This window comes from Equus caballus, chromosome 17, assembly GCF_041296265.1.
Source record: "Equus caballus isolate H_3958 breed thoroughbred chromosome 17, TB-T2T, whole genome shotgun sequence".
Classification (NCBI taxonomy): domain Eukaryota; kingdom Metazoa; phylum Chordata; class Mammalia; order Perissodactyla; family Equidae; genus Equus; species Equus caballus.
The window spans coordinates 98,588,659-98,605,770 of record NC_091700.1 but is presented as its reverse complement, the minus strand read 5'-3'; the positions used below and the strand labels follow the sequence as shown (position 1 = coordinate 98,605,770).

Genomic DNA, 17,112 nt, shown 5'->3' with positions numbered 1-17,112 from the left:
GTGGGCACAAAGGGTGAAGTGGTGCACCTACAACACGAATGACAAACAATGTACAACTGAAATTTCACAAGATTGTAACCTATCATTAACTCAATAAAAAAAAAGAAAAAAAGAGGAGGCAGCTGGGCCAGCCCAGTGGCACAGCGGTTAAGTTCGCACGTTCTGCTTCTTGGCGGTCCGGGGTTCGCTGGCTCAGATCCCGGGTGCAGACATGGCACCGCTTGGCACGTCATGCTGTAGTAGGTGTTCCACATATAAAGTAGAGGAAGATGGGCATGGATGTTAGCTCAGGGCCAGTCTTCCTCAGAAAAAAGAGAAGGGTTGGCAGCAGATGTTAGCTCAGGGCTAATCTTCCTCAAAAAAAAAAAAATAGGAGGCAGACATTCCTGGTTGCCCTGGCTGCTCCAGGATGGGGCCTCTCCCACACCTCAGGTTACAGGCTCTGCGTGTGTCTGGGGAGCAGGGGCTGGCGGGCAGGAGGAGAGCTCCTCCCTGAGGATGGCGCAGGGGTCGGAGTGGGGTGTCCGTGAGCGTCCCACTCCCCACCAGCTGTCTCTCTGCCTTGAGTCTTGCTTTCCTTGCCCGTGAGGTGGGGTGGGCGGTGAGCGTGTGTGAAGCGCAGTCGGGGTGGAGGGCAGCAGCGTTGTGGGTTGACGTAGCTGCCTTCTCCTGCACCCCTTTCTCCATGCCTTTCCTCCCCACATTTAAGCCACAACAAAAGGGACCTCCAGTGCCAATGGGGCGTTTTGTCACCTAAACCAGAGGAAAAAGTATCAAAATCCTGGCTTTGGAGCTTCGTACCAAACCAAAACAAAAACCACCTATTTCAGGCACAAGATCGGAACAAATGGGAAAGTTTGTGCTCGGGCAGAGCTGGGGCATCCAGCCTGGGGCAAGTGAAGGGACCCTGAGCCCCACTTGCAGGTCGCCAGGCAGTGCTGGTGTCAGAGGGGAGAGATGGACACCTGGCCCAGCAGTTTAGGTCTTCTCACTCCCTGCCGGCCTGGCGAGGTCCCTCTCGCTGCCCCAGCCCCGCTGGAGGACTCAATCCCCACGTTTCTCGTGGAGGGTTTTTCTCAAAACACAACTTCTAGTATTGAATTAGTTTTGGGGCTGTGTGACAAAGTGCCACAAACCAGAAGGCTTCAAACTACAGAAATCTATCGTCTCATGCTTCTGGAGGCCTGCAGTCCAAGACCAAGGTGTCAGCAGGGCTGCGCCCCCCGAGACCCTGGGGAGAGCCTGCCCCGCCTCCTCCACAGTGGCCGCGGACTGTGGTGTCACTTGGCTTGTGCGTGCATCGCTCCAGTGCCTTCCTAGGGCGTTCCCCCTGTGCTCTGTCTTCACACGGCATTCTCCTCTTCTTGTAAGGACACAGCCATACCGGATGAGGGCCCATCCTATTGACCCCATCTTAACTTGATCACGTCTGCAAAAATCCTATTTCCAAACAAGGTCACATCCACAGGTGCCAGGGTTGGGACTCCAACATATCCTTTGGGGACCACTCGGCCCGTAGCAAGCAGCAGCCCCTGGCCTTTCCAGGTTGCGAGCGAGACCCCCATGACCCCCAGCTGGCTCCTGCTGCACTTCCGGGTGGGTTGTGTTCACGGCAACCTCGGGGCCTTTACAAGGGTCCCTCCAGAGAAGCCAGAGGGGAGCTCTTTCTCAGTCACAGCCAGCCTCCCTGCCTTCAGACTCTCCCACGGACAGAAACCCTCTCTCTGCTTCCTCAAACCCAGCGTCTTCGCCACGGCTGCCTCCTCTTTTCTCTCCAGGACCCACCTTGTCTTCTTGCCCCAGATGCTCTCCGGCGTGTTAATGTAAATCTGCTTCTGTTCCGCCTCCCCGAGGCAGCCCCCACCACCCTCCGCCCGCCCCTTGACACCCTCGGCCCTGGGGTTGGCAGGAAGAAGTCCCACCACTAAAGACAGGTTTTCCACGTGGGCAGGAGGTCAGGAGGAGGCGGCTTGACCACAAGGGCACTCTTTTTCGTCCCTGCCACTCGAGCCACACAGCCAAATGCCGGTCGGTTTGATAAAGAGAATGAAGACATCCTCCTTTTGGCCAGCCCCTGGGGAGGCCGACATTTGTCACTCCTCAGCCAAGGGATCCTGTCCGGGATCCCAGCTCAGGGCCTGGAGGATGTGAGGGTGTCATTCCCCTTCCTTTCTCTTAGCTCTGTCCTCCTTACCAGGGCCTTCTGACTCCTTAAGACCCTTCAGGTCTAAGTGCTGAGCAATTTGGATTTTTAGGGGGTGGAGAGGTAACCCTTCCTCTAACTCGTGATAAATATATGAAGAACAGTCGGGTTCCTTCCTCCACGCAACCGTTCACCCATCAGTGCTGCTGAGGACCAGCTCTCCTCCAGGCACAGCACAGGAATCCCGGAAGATTCAGAATCTGGAGGGTTCAGCAGGCCCAGCACTTAACGAGCCTACAGTTATTAGGGAGACCGAAAGACGAGCACCCTGGTGACAGGAGCAGGATGGGGAGTCCATAGTACCAGACAATGGACACAGTACCCATCCGCTCAGGACTCCGAGGACGCCCAGAGGAGCAGCTTCCTTCACGCTGAGCAGCAGACCAGCCTTGGGACTCCAAGGGAGCCATGCTTGGTGGGAACAAAGGGCAGGCGGCCGGCCAGAGGTCAGCCTCGCTGGGCTAATGTGTTCCCAACGGCGATGGCTTTGTGGGTGATGACAGCAGTGAGAAAGGAATCGTGGTGAGCTGTCCCTGTCTAAAGCTTTCATCCTCAGATAGAGAGTGGTTTATGCTGGTTTTAATGTTTAATGAGGTGCTGAGTGAGACTCGTTTGATCGTGAATTGGTTTGAAGTATAAATATATTTATGCAATTAGTTGTAAGCTACCAACCTGGTCCTTCTCTCGCTCAACCTGAAAAATCCTCTCCAGAAAATTACCAGATGGGAGTCTGAAGACCTGGGGACCCTGTGGTCCTCTGGGCATCCACCCCCCACCCACCGTGAGCCTTTGAGATGCTGACCCGAGGGTCAGCTTTGCGGGGACTTTCGATGCTGTGGCAGATGAGACGGGAGCCGGGCGTTCACGGGACTCCATCTGCCCCAAACTGGGTGAGGGTCTTCAAGTATCTATCCAGCACCCACTACATGTCTCCACTGTGTAACCAAGCAAAAGGGGCTCGTTCTGCTCGCTGCAGTCTGGTGCCAATCAAATAAACCGGTGGTTGAGAAAGGAAAGTGTATACGATCAGCTGGCATAATCGGAAGATGCTGGACTAGTGTCCTGAAGAACCATCTTAAAATCACACAGAACCTTGAGGCAGTTACATAGGGGAAATGGGCTAGGGAGGGGGTTTCGGGATGTCCACCATCTTGTTCGATGGACTTCAAGGCACCTCATTATCTCTTGCTTCTGTCATTCGTGACGGGGACTGACGCAGAGTGTTTCTTTCTGGAAGTCGTCATGTTCCTGGGGAAGTCAGAGAACAAAGTTATTGTCTTATCACAGCTGGGAGACATACGTAAGCAGGAGTCATAGAACTGGCAGATCATGTGTTTTGTAAGAGTGAGAGGTGCTTAATCATCTAGGCCACGTGCAGGCTAGAATATGTTCACAGAGACTGGTGAGCCAGGGTCATAGTTACAATACTGCTTCCTTTCCCTAAGGTGGCTGTTACAGTCTGAGTCCTGGGGCAGCAGGATGCACGGGATGGAATGGCGCCTGGAAAATACCCGATGAGGGTACAGGGAGGACAGACCCTCCTGACCAGGGCCCCAGGCACTGGAGCAGGAGCTTCTGTGTCTTTTCCCCGAGGCTGGGCTCCTCTTGGTGGAGTGGGGAGAGGAGGGGTCTGTGCCATCCTCAGGCAGAGGAGGAGTGGCGTGTCGGACAGTGTCCAGGGGCAGGGGTGGGACTGTTGGCCCAGGTCTCCTTCCTGGAGCCTCTTCCAGAAGGGGCCATGGCGGCAGAAGCTCGCTCTGGTAGTGGTTGAGCACCCTCCTACTGGCTGGGGACTTTCTAAGGGGAGAGAAACGGGGGTCTGGAGGAGGGAGCTGGATGCGTGTCCAGCAAGTGTACCCTGGGTGAGGTGGTTTCCTGTCCGTGAGGACCCTCCACCCTCAGACCCATCGCCCAGAGGAGAGGAGCTGGTGGATGCCTGCACCCTAAGCCTGCAGTAACCCTTCCCAGGGGTGTCAGTATTTTCTAGGAGGCCAGGCCAGTGTTCAACCCAGCGCAACAGCAGGCCGTGAGCGCCAGGTCTGTGCACCTGGAAGGAGCCACAGTCGGGTGAGGATCTGCCTGGAGCCCTTGCACCGTCTCATGCAGGCCGACTCTGTCCCTACGGCTGGCCCTGTGTCTACTGACGGCCTGAGCAGGAAAGCCAGGGACCAACGGCAACGTGTCATGAAATCACTACATCCCACCCCACCCCATCCCACATTCCATCAGGATGGAAACGGCTTCCCCAGGATGTTAATTTATATTGCTCTCAGGACCACAAGTAACATTATTCGAATAGAGGAAAGTGGCAGGGAGATACACTGTGCTCATGTAATAAATTGCAAATTGTAAATAAAATTTAAAGTTTTGACATTTTCTGGCACGTTCATAGATTTTGTGTTCTTTAATGGGAACTTCCTTGGAAGAGAGGGCAGTCAGGCTCACCAGCTGGCCTCCTTCCCTTTAGTTTCCACCCGCTCTACCTGCTCAACTAGCCTCAGGCTCTGGGAGTCACCCCCTTTCAATGGACTGGTCAGTAACCCCACAATGTCAAATTCACCAACAGCAAGATGGACCTTCATTTTCTACCAAGGGAGGTAATACGAGGAGGCAAGCAGTTAATTTATGTAGAGAGCTGATGGCTCCTACAAGACCCCAATTATGAAAGCCATTGTCCTGCAGATGAACGAAAGCCTGCCTGCCTGCCTGCCAACCTCGGACCCAAAAGGCTGAACGTCCACTGGCTGGGCTCCCAAGGTCAGGATGAGGAGCTGGAGGAAATGCTCCTGGCACAAAGTTCACTTGGGAAAACCAGCCACTTGGAAAACAGGTCTCCTGAGTGTGACTAACATGAGCTGGGAGCATCGGGCTGAAGCAGCACCGTGGATGGGAGCTCCCGGGCAGGGGGCGGAGGCTGGTTCCCTCGAACCCCTCCCTCCCGTCACTGGCATCCCCTCCCCTCACTCACATCCCCTCCCCTCACTTGCATCCCCTCCCCTCACTCGTTGCTAGAGAGCTGGCTCCAACCTGGATGGGCTGCGTTCAGTCCCAGCTCCATCTGTCACCACTGTGACCCCAGCGAGTTCCTCAGCCCCCAGGGCTCGGCTCCCTAGCTTTGCGGTAGAGAAAATAATCCTGACCCACCAAGGCTGTCGCGGATTATTGTGCTACAAATGCTAGTCTCACCCCCACTAGTCATAATCAGCCCTGTAAGTTGTCCTAAAGCAGCCTCAGGATTTGGGCGCCATCCCCTCTTTAAATGGATTCATCAATAAACACCACACTGCGGAATTTACCGTCAACAAATTGAACCCCTAAACGCAACATCCAAAGCGCAGGCTGACGCAGTAGTAGTGACAACAGGGCTTAGGAGGAGGATGCGGTGCACCTGTATTTCCTTCAATTCCTGTGATAAATGTCTTTATACACATCCTACTGGCTCTGCATCCCTGGAGAAGCCTAGCCGATACAGTCCCCAGGAAGCCAGGCTCCTGGTCCCCCATCTTGGCTTCGGCCTGAGGCCAGACGGGGCCTTGAATCGGTTCTTCAGGTCGTTTTGAGTTTTCTCCTCAAAATATAAAATAGCAAAATGTACAATAGCGTGATAATTATTCATCAGATTTCTAAAAGCATTGTCAGAAACCGAGCTGCTCACAAGCAAACCCCATATAAGTTGGCAGAAGTTGGAATGAAAAGCACAGAATGAGGTCTGGATGCGACCCAAGAGGCCAGTGGCCTGGGCACCTGGTTCTCATGAGGTGTTTCCCTGGCAAGGCGCCTGCTCCAGCATCTGGCCCACAGCCATCCACGGCCAGGCTGCCGAGACCACCTGTGGGTGAACTGAAGGGGTCGCTCTGAGGATGCTGGGTTATGCTAACAAAGATGACGAGACCTGAGGGGTACCCGGGAAGCCACTCACTCGTTCTCTTAGCACCTCGGCTGTGCAGGCTCACAAAGATAAATAAACAGACCCGTACTTTGTGGGACGCCCCTTCCTGCTGGGACGCATAAACAAACGGAAGTACATTTCAGTGCTGCAAGAAGAGAGGACAGGGTACGCAGAGACGAATTCACCTAGCGGGTGGGGCTCGGGGGAAGATTTTCCAGAGGGCAGAGATCCTCCGGGACGGAATCTGGGCAGGATGCTGCTAGAATTGACTCGGAACCTCCTATTCTCTGCTTCATTTGCTGACCAACCCCTATTGTCTCAGCTACTTTAACGCCAGTTCTCTTGTGTTAAAGAACAAACAACCCAAGGTTCCAGAATATAGTCCCACTACTATACCGAGCAGACAAGCATCATCCACCATATTCATTCTTACACCTGGGTTGTAAGCAGTGCAGCCTAGCTCAGGCTGGCTGAAGCGAGAAGAGGAAGCAGTGACATTTGGGACAAGTGCTGTGTTGTGAACACAAAGCTGGAACATGCCGAAGCCTCTGGAAGGGCCTGGAGCCAGAAACAGCAGAGACCTCAGTGCTGTTTCTCCATATTCAGTCTCTGACTCTCTATGCTTTGCCTAGTTCTCTCTCTCTCTCTGTCTCTGTCTCTGTCTCTCTCTGGCTTTCACTGGTCTGTGATTTACATGAAATGGTTCCGACCTCGTGCAGAGATCAGTGGGTAAAGGTGAAGTGTGTCTGCACTGGTCCAGTCCCCTGCGGCTGGGAAGTGGGCCATGGAGAGCACATGTGGCTGCCGGGGGCAGCGCTTTCCCACAAGGGAGGGAACTGAGCAAGGGAGCACTTCCGCCCAGGGTCCACCACGGAGAAAGCAGAGAAAGCAGGACCGCATCCCCAGGAAGCCTTCCACCAGAAGGGCGCGGGCATACCTGCGTTCCCTCTGCAGGATGTGTTTATCTCATAAGGAAACAGTTAAACTCCCAGCGACAATGACCCCTTGTTTCCAAAGATTTTCTCGGAGGGACAGCGGGATGGCTAGGCGGGAAGCGGACCAGCTCGGTGTGAACTTTTAGCTGTAGCACTAACTGCTACCGGGGCAGCAGTCCTTCCAAGTCCCTGATTCGTGGAGCTCACCTGCAACTCCATCCTCCAGCTAGAAGTCGTCTCCCCGTGATTACAACCACGGGGGCAGCCGCTGGACCACCCAGCCCAGCCCATGATCCCCGAAATATTTGTTGGCATTTGAAACATGCTCCTAACCTGACAAGGACATTTTTTGAAAAATGAAAGCATTTCTCATCATTTATGTATTGAAAGCTATTTTCAAGTGGAATTATAGGGGTAAACATACATAAATAAAGTTACAGTATATATTGGAATCCAGTTGAGATGATACATTTTGGATGTGTGGTAATTTTCTACTAAACCTGAAAAAGAAAAATCGAAAGCCACGGACTTAAAAAGAAATATATTGTATTGGTAAATACTATTATATAGAATGCAACTGAACACAATAGATTTACTAGTAAATTTATAAATACTTCACATACCATATAAAAGCCAATATGGGAATTACACTTCAGGAAATGCTAGTAAATAAAAAGCGAGCCACAATGTAAAATAAATTAGAATAAATTTATGCAAAATTCATATTGACAAAGCAACATATTACTAAAAACTGGTACAAAATATAAAGCAAAATAAACTTGAATGATTCTTTTAAAAAGTATCCACAGTACACGTAAACAAAAGCATACTCTAATAAAAATGAATACACGGTATAGAACGAAATAGTACATTTGAAATAATTACAATGTCAGGTATCCAGGAAAAGCAAAAATTTCACTGAATATTTAATACCTGGTGAGCAGTAAGGAAAAAAGTAAATTCTGCCTGAAACTGGCTTGAATCTAGTAGCAACACCACCATTGCTTTGGAGCCGTGCATCCAGGTGGCGTTCACTTCAGCTCTCAGGCGTTGTAGGAAACTCCCAGCTCCTGCATCTGGTCAGCTGTGTGGCCTGTGGGAGAAAGGTACCCGAGGACGTGCAACCGTGTTTCTTTGCTCTGATGTTTTACAATAACTTCCTCCACCAGTAGGGGGCAGCAGTACGACCCGTATCCCCTTCCCAGCCACCTGGTAACCGCCACGGACCTCACTTCCCAAAAGAAGGGACTTGGAGGCAAAGGGAGTTTAGGATATATTATTGAGAAAACAATGCATATGGTACCTAAAACACGATATCAAACTTCAATCAATCTGGAAGCGATAATTAGAGGAAGTCACTGATAATTCCATGTCAGAATTAAGACAAAACCACGGCCAATTCCCAATTATTGGGGAGAGTGATGGGTTTCCAGGCGGTCTACCTGTGTGAAGCAGGCAACGCAGAAGCATGGATCATCTCCCACCCCACCCACCCCACAGGAGCTGGCCCCAGTGCTAGTCTGTGCTAAATTGTGTTAATGGACTGTACCAACCCATCCACAGACATCTGTATGGAACTTCAGATAATCAGAGGCATCTCCTTGTTCTGTACCCAGTTTAAGAGGAAAAAAGTTCGATTCAACTAATTAAACTAAAAAACATTGTTTTCTCAACATTTAGAATTTTAATTTTTTTTTTTTTTTTTGAGGAAGATTAACCCCGAGCTAACTACTGCCAGTCCTCCTCTTTTTTGCTGAGGAAGACTGGCCCTGAGCTAACATCTGTGCCCATCTTCCTCTACTTTATATGTGGGACGCCTACCACAGCATGGCTTGCCAAGCAGTGCCATGTCCACACCCGGGATCTGAACCAGTGAACCCCCGGCCACCAAGAAGTGGAACGTGCACACTTAACCAATGCACCACTGAACCGGCCCCTAGAATTTTAATTTTATACTTGTCAAAAGAGCTATTTTTAACTTATTTAGACATAGGTTTTTACCAAATACCACTTCTTTGGATACATAAATAGAAAAACAAGGCAAAAATATTTGGTTAAGATGCCTTCACGATTTGTCCAGTTTAGACTCTGTCTTCCACATCTCGTCCCACCCAGGATGCATGTGTCAGGTCCCCCACCACACTGACACCGGTAGGAGCATAGTCCAGCATTTGTGGAGTGAAAAGTGCTCCCCTCGTGGCTCCCAGCGGCTCTGTCCTGCAAGGTTCTACGCAGATGAGGGGACCATGCAGCGAGCAAGCCTTCTGCCTGGCCCAGAGCAATTAGACCAAGCATCCTGAATCCAGAGATGTGACACCATGGGCATCTTAGAATAGATACCATATCAATGTATATCAGTGTATACCAATGATATACCATCAATGTATATCAATGTATACCAATTATATGCGTGTCTGGAGCACATATAAATGCACGTGTGTGTACACATGCACACTCAATATATGTATATGTTTATTCAATAGGTACCTTGTAGGTAATAGAATATTTATGAAAACATAAAATGACATTAAAATGTTAGCAGTGCACATCTCTGATGGTGGGTTTTGAGTTGATTTAGTGATTTTTCTTTTATCTATTTCTATTTTTCTGTGTTTCCCAGTTTTCTACTTGAAGCTTCCAGGTTTTTTTGAGTAAAAAGTTACTTTATCAAAACAACAACAACAAAAACACACACTCTTGTGGCTTCAATAGATTTCATTTAAATCACAAGGAGGCTTTTTTTTCTTATGGAATTTGAAAAGCTGATTCCCAAATTTATATAGAAATAATGAAGGACCCAGTGTAGCCGAGACCCTTAGAAAGAAGAATAAGGCTGGGGGTCGCGCCCCGAAAGGTGAAGACAGCTCAAGAAGCTAAGTAGTTGGAACGGGCTGGTGTGGGCTGAGGCCGCGCACGGAGGCAGCAGAACAGAAAAGCGGCTGAGAACCGAGCCCAGGCACGCTGGGAAACAGACGTCTGCTGGAGCAGCTACGCCTGCTCAATGAGTGGTAAATATGTGCTGGTTAGTACGGAGTCCTGAGGCAACACAGTGAACAGAGAGGGAAACGATATTAGGTCCACATTTCACACCGTATTAAAAAGATCAATTCCACATGGATTAAATACTTACATGTGAAAAAAACTGTAAAATTCTCACAAGATGATAAAAAGACTTTCTACAACCTCAGGGTAGGGATGGACCTTAAGACACACATACACACAAAATCATGAAAAATATTGACAAGTTGAACTATGCTAAAATTAAGAACTTCTGTTCATCTGGGGCCGGCCTTGTTGCCCAGTGGTTAGGTTTGCGCGCTCCGCTTTGGTGGCCCAGGGTTTCACCAGTTCGGATCCTGGGCACGGACATGGCACCGCTCGTCAGGCCGTGTTGAGGCAGCGTCCCACATGCCACAACTAGAAGGACCCACAACTAAATATAGAACTACGTACCAGGGGGATTTGGAGAAGATAAAGCAGAAAAGAAAAAGGGGAAAAAAAAGAACTTCTGTTCATCAAAAGATACCATCGGTACCATGAGGAGATTAAAAAGCAGGACGATTACGTTCTAGAGATCTGTGGTACCACAGTGCACCCATCCTCACCAGGACGGCGTCGTGCGCTAATATTTAAGAGGGGAGATCGCTCCACGTTAAGTGTTCTTACCACAATAAAAACATGTTTTTAAACAAACAAGAAAAGATGAAAAAGGCAACTCAGGAAGTAGGAAAAGATGCTGACATATAACTGACAAAAGATTAATATCCATAATATGTAGAGAATTCACATAAATTGGCGAGAAAAACACAAATAACCTAATAGAAAAATATTCAAAAAACGCTATCAGAAAAGGAGACACAAATGGTGCAGAAACACACGTGGAGGCCTCGACTTCATCAGGAATCAAGGGAAAGTAGATCAGAAGGAGCCACGTTCACACGGAGAAGCCAGGCAGTGCCGGCCGTGGGGACCCTTCCGGCTCCAGGGAGCGTGGACATGGGCACTGCCCTCGGGGAAGAATTGGGCAGCGTCTGATAGACCCGTGAGTAGTAACGTGGAGGGAGAAATTGTGGGACAGTATAAACCAGACCACCATCCAGTGCTGATAAAGAAGGAAACGAAGCTGTGGAGATGAACGAATGTATCTTAAGCAAAAGAAACAAGTCATAGAAGAATATATAACACGCAATTCCATTTGGCGAAGGTTCCAAAATGACAAAACTAAACCATGTGTATGTACATGTAGCGACACATACATAGGTGGTAAAACTCTAAGGAAAAGACCTGGAAGATTGTCACGCAATGGAGGGCCAATGCGCAAACGTGTGGAAGCTGGCAGGAATCAGCGGGACGCAGCCCTCAGGAGAGCTGCAGGCCACCAGGCAGGGGGCCACAGGGGACGCATAAAATGCGCATCAGTGCCTGCTCATGAGGCACCGGAGGCATCAGCTCTTACAGCTGGACCACTCCCAGCCCCGCCCCCCCCAGCTCAAATCTGCGAGCTCCAAGCAACCCTCGGATGGTCCCGTCTCCACGTGAAGATGTGCCCTTAAGAAAGTGCTACAGAATGAAGGTTTGTGTCCCCCCAAACTCTTATGTTGAAACCTAACCCCCACTGTGGTGGTGTTAGGAGAAGGGGCCTTTGGGAGGTGGCTAGGCCACAGGTGTGGGATTAGTGCCCTCATAAGAGAGAACCCGTCACCTGGTGAGGACACAGCGAGACACACCGTCTAAGAACCAGGAAGCGGGCTCACCAGACGCCGAACCTGCTGGTAGCTGATCCTGCACTTCCAGCCTCCAGAACCCCGAGAAACGAATCCCTGTTGTTTAGAAGGCACCCAGCCTGTGGTGTTTTGTCACAGCAGCCCGACAGACGGAGACAGGAGGGAACGTAGGAGGCAGACACGTGTGCCTGTTTCGTCCACTGGGTTCCAGTTCTTGCTGTGAACTAACGCGGCGACCTCGGCTTGTTGTCAGTCCACATGGCGCCTGATCAACGTCTGCGCTCACTTTCTGAGCCCACGAGACGGGGGCCGACCCTGAAATGCGGTGGCCCTGTCAAGGTAATATCACAGGCAGTACAGGTGTGTCCCAGGTGCGTCCCAGGTGACACCAGCTGGCTCTGCCTCTCCCACAGGCTGTTGTTCCTGGCGTGCTGACGAGATGAGTGAAGTGGCAGCAGGACGACGTAAACAGGTCAAGGTCACAGAGCTGAGAACGGAAAGCCAGAGGGATTTAAAGGCCACTGGGGGTGAACGGGAGGTGGGGGCCCTGCTGTTTGTGTGTCTGGGCTGTCTGAGCATCCACACTTTGTCACCTGGGGAGCGAGCCTGCCACACATTTTTGGTGTGACGTGATCATGGAAACGCTCCAGTGTAGATCGGTTTTCTCGTTTCTGTGTCCTTCCCTCTCCTGCCTTGAGAACCTTCTTTCAAGTGCCAGGTTAAGTGGGGTGAAAAGTGCCACTTGCCCAAAGGCCCTGTGGCCAGGTGTTTCTGGAATGCTATTGTGTCGTTTCCTGGTTTCCTGGAGCAACACTGTTCCCTAAGTAAAGCAGAAGGGACACCTTGACCCTCTGGAGGCCACAGGGAAAGGACCCATGATACTCAGAAATCAAGCTCTCTCCTCTCTGTTCACCAACGAGGGCCCAGAAGGGCCACAAAGCACTCCATTCGCAAGTCCTTCTGTCCCTTACGATTGTTTTTGAAAAGGCCACTTGACTACAGCGTACCCTGCAGACTTCCCAACAAGATGGACTGAAAGCCTCCTGCAGGAAGTGGGACACCGAATACTGTGTAAAAGCATGTCCACTCGTGCAAGCATAACCTTGTGACCCGCCCCCGGGTGCCGCCTGCCCGGCCGGGAGGACCACAGCCCGGAGCCCAGCCCCACCTGCAGAGCCTGCTCGCTCGAGATTAGGGAAGAAAGCTCCCTGGGGCTAGGAGGTTGGTGACTGGGACAAAGGAGAGAGAAACTAAGGAAACACAGAGGCCAGAATGCTCAGGACCCCATGAAGCCGTGCCGGTCTCCACAGGAACGGTGAGAGATAAGTGTGTTGTTTGAAGCCACTAAGCCGTGGTGCTTTGCACACAGCAATAGAGGCCAAATGTGCACCCAAGGTGTGGGGCTGTGGTGGGCACTGCAATGAACTTACTGGGCTCAGGATCCGGGAGACCCACCCCCCAGGCCCTGCTGTGTGACCTCGGGCAAACAGCTTGAGGTCTCTGAGCTTTGGTTTCCTCACCTGTGAGACAGTTGATCCCTAAGGTCGTTTTCAGTTCTGTGAATATTTTATTCCAGAGGCAAGCATGTTTAGAATTAAAGGAATGTCTAGAAGAGACCCAAGAGAGCTGTGGGGTAACTGCCTCTGAGGGCAGTTTGTGAGGGGACCTCCGCTCCCCCAGCCCTAACCACCCATCCCCCCGTGACTGCACCTCCCTGTCTGCCCCAGCCCACTCGGCTTCAGGTTCAGGGGCTCCTTGCCCGGCCCCTTCGTGTCTGCAGAGGCTGCCTTCCCCTGGCAGGCTGGCCAACAGCAAGGGAGCTGCCCGCCCGCTGAGGACCAGGTGACCCGGGGGGCATTGGGGAGAGACCCCCACACAAGCAGAGCCGAGGAGCTCGCTACAGATGGGAAATCCTGGTGACCGGGGTCCGACAGTCTGTACCAGACCAGAGATGAGACTAGCATGCGATAGAGTGGAACAGTGTGGAAGGGAACAAACAGAATGAGAACGAATGGAACAGAATGGAATGGCGTGAGCTGGAACAGAATGGAATGGAACAGAATAGAGAACTGGGCAAATGTGAGCACAGAAGGGGAACCCTGGAAAACAAAAATGAAGACCCCAGTAAGCCAGCTGGGCTTAAACCATAGGCTCAGGGGCTTCCATGAAGGGTACCAACCAGAGGCTGGTGCCGGCTGCACTCTGTCCCCAGGTGAGGCATGGATGGCTCTGAGTGACTCGTGCTGAGGCAGCAATGGCCTCCCCACGCCTGCCTGGCAGGAGGCCCAGGAGGCAGGGCCCCAGCTCCGTGGAGAGCACTTTATTCATCCAAGAGCCAAGGAGCTGGGCTTTGCTGAAGGCCCCAGTGCTCAGACCAAAGTCACGGGCATAGAGGACAGGCTGTGACGGTCAATCTCATGACCATGTCGCTGCACAAAACTGGGTTCTCTTGCCCGATGAGCATGAAGAGTCAATGATTATAGCATCCACTTCTGGAGGAGGAAAACAGCTTTATTGCGAGATGGATCTGGCTGGAGAAAGGAAGCGTGTGCCCTCAGATCTGTCTCCCCGATCCAGGGCCGGGGCACCATGTAGGGCCTGAGGGGCAGGGCAGCCTGAGTGTGGAGAAGGTGACTGGAGGTGAGGTCGTCAATGGGCTGCACAAGTGTGGCCAAGCTTCACGCCTCTTCACAGGACGCGTTCACAAAATGGTGGTGTAGGCATGGTCTGGGGTGGAGTTTTCAACGCAGGCCCAGTCGAGTCGGTGGTCTTAGCCAGCTTGCAGTGGACACGAGGAGCTCTCAGTTCCTGGAAAACCTCTCGTAATTACTCACCGTGCCGATGAGATGGGGCCAGGTGAACTGGTCCTGGAGGGCCGGCGGCTGCAACCAGCGGGAATCCCCTGAGTGTGCAGGGCCCGGCTCATCCCGAGGCGGCTGAGTGAGGCGTGAGGCAGAGCTGGGCTCTCGAGGGCTCCCTGTCATGCGTCCTGGGTCACCCGGTGAGCCACTGCTTTTCAGCTGTGGCCTTGGATGATGGCTCAACCTTCCTGAGCTATTGTTTTCATTTGCAACATGGAGGAAATTATAAATCCCACTTCAAAGGATTGTTGAGGGATTAAGGAAGCGTTTTTGGAAGCACTCGGTAAACACACTCAGCATCGCTGGCAGAGTCGGTGGGGCTCGGCGGACAGCCCCGCAGTGTCGCGTTTCTCTCCGAGCCGGGAAGCGCTCCGTGATCTCCATCCCACCCGACGACTATCGGCAGCGAGGCAGGGCTGAGGAAGGGCGTCCACAGTGTGTTCAACAAGAGCAGAAGGAAGTCCGAGCTTCCTGGGGAGCAGACTAACAGCCTCGATGCCCGTTTGTGTCAGAGCAGCGCTTGGGAGCCACAGCCCGCCCGTGCAAGGCCGGCTCGTGGAGCCGAGGTCCAGCGCTTTTACAGCACTGAAGGGCGCTGGCTCGCCCTGCGGAATGTTCACCACGTGGGCGGCACTCAAACTTTGAGACACAGACATCCGCCCTGTCCGGTCAGCCAAGGGGCCCCGGCCCAGGGCCGCCCCCTGAGGTGTGTTCAGGATGCTGAGGCAGAGACCCATTTCCCGGCAAATGTTTGGTTACTCCATCTTTTGGCTACTCATGAAACGGAATTGGTTTCTAGTGCGACCCTGAGGCCCTGAGGTGCCTTCAGCCAGGGCTGCCTTTGGTCTTTTCCAGGCCACGAAAAATGGCTTCTCTTTAACTGGATGCCAGAAGCTGAGCTCTCCGAGGCAGAGATGCGGTGAGAGCGCTTCCCTGGGCGCCTGGTACATTGACAGTTGTGTGGATCTGATGGATGCGAGGATCCAGAGGTAAGAACCCCACGATCAAACGCGGGGAGCCCCAGCCAGCCCAGGGCTTCCAGCAGGGAGCAGAGATGCAGCTGCCGACCCACCACACCTGCAGGCGGCTTTCCCGGCAACGAGCAGAGACATGCCGGGTCTCTGGGTCTTCAAAGCCCACCCATTCCCTGCACCTGGACCGCATCCCAGAGCCGTGATGCTGCCCTGGGCTGGGCTGCGGGCATCACAGTACAACTCCACCCCCAGCTCAATCTCTGGTCCTTTGTGTGTGTGTGTGTGTGTGTGTGAGGAAGATTGGCCCTGAGCTAACGTCTGTGATCATTTTCATCTATTTTATGTGGGACGGCACCACAGAGTGGCCTGACAAGCAGTACTAGGTCTGCACCCGGGATCCAAACCTGCGAACCCCGGGCCGCTGAAGCAGAGCACACAAACTTAGCCATCATGCTACGCAGCTGGCTCCTCTCCTCGTCTTACTTTTGCTTTAAATCTGATGTGTCTTGCTCTCTGTCTTATCCCGTCTCCGTAATCCAGGATAAGCAATGGGGATGCTTAGTAAACATGGTTGAAAGAATAAATGAAACTTTTTAATTCTTTGATTTTTGTATCCTTCTTTGAACATGTAATATGAGCACCAGCGCCACCTCCATTCCTCTGGCTCCTATTTCTTTTATCCAGAGAGAGCACTGTTGGCAACTTCTTGACAAGGCAAGTGTTTACAAAATACACTACCTGTGTGGAAAATATTCATACATGTATACACACACACAATGTATTTCATACAAATGGGAGCGTACTAAACATACTTCCTCGTGTTGTTTTTGTTGTTTTACTTTATATATTGGAAATTGTTTCATTTCAGCACATAAAGAGCATCCTCATTCTTTGAAATGGTTTTATGTATTTTATAGTCCATTTATACCAACATTTATTTAACCAGCCTGCTGACAGACAGATGCTAAATTATTGCCATTATTTTGTTTTCACAAACAATACCGTCTCAATATGGGCGGGCAGGAGTTGTTTTGCGAATGGAGGCTTTATCTGTGGGATAAACACCTAGGATCGCTGGGTTGAGAGCTTCATGCATTTTAAATTTTGTTAGGTATTGTCAAATGATCCTCCACAGAGGTTTCACCAATTTACATTCCCGGCAGCGGTGTATAAACTGCCTGTTTTCTCCTCACCTTTACGAATATAACGTGATGGCACACTTTACTCTGAATCCTTGCCAACCTGATAAAGAAAGAAATTGTATTGCAGTGTTGTTTAAATTTGCATTCTTATTAACCGTGGGTTTGAGCACTAAGGAACCAGTTAGGGGTTTTTTCCATGTAAACTCTTCATATATTTTCCCCATCTCTATTAAGATCTTGGCCTTTTTTAATATACGATTTTTGGGCATTCTTATTATTAAACATATTAGCCATTTTTTCTCTTATTTGAGGGACAGGCTTCCTAATTTATTGATTATCATTTGATTTTGTTTATGGTGGTGTTTGCCAACTAATATCTTAGTT

At 51.2% G+C, this 17,112-nt stretch overlaps 2 long non-coding RNA genes across 2 annotated transcripts; one reads left to right on the top strand and one right to left on the bottom strand.

Annotated features, from left to right (window-relative positions):
* Positions 1-7,556: 7,556 nt before the first annotated feature.
* On the bottom strand, positions 7,557-12,342 carry LOC138918573 (uncharacterized). The gene is made up of 2 exons (XR_011428096.1): positions 11,782-12,342; positions 7,557-8,120 (listed from the first exon to the last, which is right to left on the bottom strand). It is a non-coding gene; the product is annotated as an uncharacterized lncRNA (long non-coding RNA).
* LOC138918574 (uncharacterized) lies at positions 11,650-16,183 on the top strand. The gene is made up of 3 exons (XR_011428097.1): positions 11,650-12,090; positions 15,468-15,601; positions 15,947-16,183. It is a non-coding gene; the product is annotated as an uncharacterized lncRNA (long non-coding RNA).
* Positions 16,184-17,112: the final 929 nt, after the last annotated feature.